We start from the raw sequence: 3,773 nt of genomic DNA, 5'->3' as shown, positions 1-3,773 counted from the left end.
ATGCCACCAGCCCGACCCGTCGTGATGTGGCGGGAGAGCAGTGGGAGCACATCTTCCCGCCCCCCTGGGCGGTTATCTGGCCCTGCCAAGCTCAGGGACGGGGCACGAGCTGCTTCGGCAGGTCCCAGGGGAAGCAAACACCCTCTGGCAAGAGCATCCAAGCCAGCCCAGTCCTGCCTCTGCCTGTGGCGGCGAGCAGATGCCTGGGGGTGGAGGGGCCGCTCGACCCTCCCCGTACGTCCCCTCGGTGCTGGAGACGTGGGTCGCTCAGGCACGCGCGTTGAGCTGGGGAGTTGCGACGAGAAGCCTTGGCTGGATTTTCTTTTCTTCCACGAGTTTGGCTAACTGCTTTTTAGACCCGCGTAAGCTCTCGGTGCTCATGCTGTTGCGTGCCAAGGAATTTCATAGCTTGATTTTACAGCATGCAAAGCTGCTTTTGCTTGTCTGCTGCCTGCCGGCCTCATTCGGTGGCCCCCGGCCCTCATATCGCAGAGATGGTGAGCAAGCACACCCAGCCACCTCCTCCAGGCCCTCCGGACAGCAGAAACTTCCACCATGTTTCTTGCTTGTCCTGGGGTTGGGTCTGGGACTGACCAGGCTGGGAGCACTTTGCTTTCGAAGCTCTTCCCTGTGAGCACCTTCGGTGCACGGCTGGGGAGGGCAGCTGGGCTCCCCAGGTTTCTCCTTGCAAAACCTCTTGAGGGAAGGGTGTTTTCACCTCTGCGCCGGCCCCAGCACCACCCCAGCATGAGCCCAGCCCCCAAAGTCCCTGACCTGATCTGCGGTCCCAGGCAGGGGCGCCGACCCCCCCGTATCCTGCAATCCCACATGCATCCCAGCAGCTGCATCCTCTGCCCAGGCTAACAGCCAGGTGGTCTCAGGTTTGAGGATGGACTGTGGCCTGGCTCAAGGTCCTGCGAGCAAAATCCGGGCAAGCGAAGCCCTGAGGGCACCCTGGGGTGAGCCCGGCACATCCCCGCTCCCTGGCATCCCTCTGACGTGGGCTGCTGTGAAACAGCGCTTCCCTCTCCCATGGCGAAGCCCGGGGAAGGAGCTTTGAGAAGAGCTGCCAGAACCTGATCCGAGAGCTACTCAGTGGCTCGGAGCCTCCTGGAGAGGGGAACCGTCCCCAGGGTCATTTATTCACTGCTTTCTGCTCGTGCCACGCCACAGCCCCAGGGAGCTCCTGGGCATGAGTAGGTGTGGGTCCTCGCGCACGAAACGCCAAGGCAGCACCTGGGCTGGTGGCACCTGGGCAGGCATCGGCCGTGCATGAGAAACCAGCCCCAGGGCCATGAAAACGACTGCGGGAAGAGCGACTGCTGGCCTCGTGGCGGACGAGGAAAGGCTCTGCGGCCGCCGCGGGGGATTGCGGCACTGGCAGGCACAGAGCAGCACCGGCGTTTTCTTTGCCTGGGATGCAGAGCAGAGCCGCCTGGGGCTGCGGAGCCTCCGAGGTTTCCCCGCAGGCCGTCACGCAGAGCTGGCCACGGCCGAGCTCTTGGAGGAGCTCCGTGGGGCACAGCGCCTTCGTGCTCGGCAGCGCTGCGGCCACACCGAGGCAGGGGCTGATCGCTGGGGCCTGACCCGGCCTGGCACGGAGTGAGCGCCCAGGGGGCTCGTCACGGGCAGCCTTAACCGCTGCTCTCGCAAGTGAAAAGCCTTGAGATGGGAAGCACGTGCGGCTGCTTGCATCAGCCAGGGAGAGATGGGAGGGGAAAGCCCCCGTGCCGAGTGTGCACGAGCAGACGTGCAGAAAGTGCGAGGGACGTGGACTCTGGGAGGCCAGGGCCGGGCATTTCTGCGTGCCCCCAGGAGCCGCCGACCCGAAGTTGTAGGTGGCGTGAAGTTTCTCGTGTGTTGGTAGACAGAGCTCCGCCACGTGTGCGACATGCAACACGGTGGCTGCGCATCAGACGGGCTGCACCAGGCTGCCTGGCGGGGAGCCTGGAGGGTGGGCTGGGGGGGGCAAAGCCGGGGCAGGCAGCTTGTGCCTCCATGCCCCATCTTTGCAGACAGCTTGCACGTCCATGCCCCTATATAAGCAGATGGGTTGCACCTCCATGCCCCTGTCTTTGCAGACGGGTTGCACGTCCATGCCTCTACTTACACAGGCGGGTTGCACCTCCATGCCTCCGCTTACCGAGCAAATTGCCAGGATCCGGGCCTTCTCCATTCACTTTGCAAGGAGTGTGATGGTCCCTGCTAAAACACAAGCTAAAACACAGATGAAGTTCTTCCAAAGCTCTGTCACCCGCTAAAGCACATCAGCACGGACACAGCTCCTCTAGCTGAGCCAGGAGCCGGCAGGAGAGCACCTCTGCTTGCCCAGTGGTCAGCACGAAGCCGAGTGCCGTTTCGAGGGCTGGTTTTGTCCCGACGTACTTCCTTTCCCTGACCTAGTTATGTACCAACTCGCCGGCTTGCCTCGCGGCTGGCACTGCATGTGCGAGGCTGCGCGGGGCTGGCCAGCGCCCGAGCTCGCCAGCGCCTTCCCCAGCCCCTGCAGCCTGAGCGGGACGGCTCTAGCCGGTGCCGACGGCAGGAGCGCTGCCCTCCACTGGATTTAACGCGGGCCGGAGGAGGGGGAGAAGTGCCCTTCCCTGTGCGGCAGCGTAGGTCTGAGCTTCGGGAAGGGAGGGCCGTATAAATAGAAAGGGTATTTTTAAGGGCTGCATTGTTCCCGGCACAGACAGGTCGGGAGCACAATGAGCCCTTTTCCCTGTCAGTTGGCATTTTCTCCGCTGCACCTTGGAAAGGCCCCAGAGAGCAAACGGCAACTCCTGCCAAGCTGCAAGTCTTTGCAGCCACAACAAAGTGCCTTAAAATATCGCGGTTACCCGGTGGGAGCAGCCAGCCGCGCTCTGGGCGGCAGGGAGAGGCTGCTCCTCGCGCGGCCGCCTGTGCCCGGCGCTCCTCCGCCCTCCCAGAGGGGCTCGGTGGAGGAGCTGTGGCCCATGGCCGCTCCAGGCTTGGCTCATGCCCCCCGTGTCTCCCTGCCGGCAGCCCAGGGCACGCCAGCAGGGACACCGGGCCCCGAGCTGCTCTCCAGCTCCAGGGAGACAAATGCAGCCACCAGGCCTGAGCATCCACCTATTTCCTCACCCAGCCTCTCACTGGCCACGAGGAGGAGGAGGTGCTGCTGCTCTCACTCCATCCGCTTCCCTGCGGAGGGCTGTGGACTAATAGAAGGCAAAAGAAGCCAAGCCAGGAAGAAATGCTCAGATTTGACCACATCCCACTGCTTTTCCCCTCTGCCAGCTGCTCTGCGGGGCAAGGGTTCCCCTATGAGAAGGTGAGCGCACAAGCAGACAGCCCTTTGGAGGCCCCTTGCTAGGAGAGCTCTGGAGGCAAAGGGAGCTGCTGCTGAGGTACGTTTGTGCAGAAACGCAGCGAGCCCTGGACAGGGAGCAGGGAAATAGAAGGGTTCAGAGAGCAAGCTGGGGACAGGGGCCACATCCTCCATTGGCTGGGGACAACGTGGGACATCCCCAGCCCATCCAGCAGATGCTGAGGATCCCAAGCTCATGAAGTGCCGGGGACATCAGCCTCTGCCATCAACCCTCCAGCTCCTGGCACTCTGAGCAGTGCTCAGGCACCGAACAGCAGCCCCACCTCCCTGCAGCACCATCTGCCCCCCAGCACCCAGCCCACCCACTGCACACAGTGCCCAGCCAGGAGCATCCTCTCCAGCTCCCCACCACAGCTTAGGGACGACTGACAGCCCTGCCTCAGCCCTGAGCACAGCTCCTTCCCGTTTCTCCACAGCCACC

This window comes from Dromaius novaehollandiae, chromosome 16, assembly GCF_036370855.1.
Source record: "Dromaius novaehollandiae isolate bDroNov1 chromosome 16, bDroNov1.hap1, whole genome shotgun sequence".
Classification (NCBI taxonomy): domain Eukaryota; kingdom Metazoa; phylum Chordata; class Aves; order Casuariiformes; family Dromaiidae; genus Dromaius; species Dromaius novaehollandiae.
The sequence above is the reverse complement of the archived record's forward strand: the minus strand, read 5'-3'. Positions refer to the sequence as shown.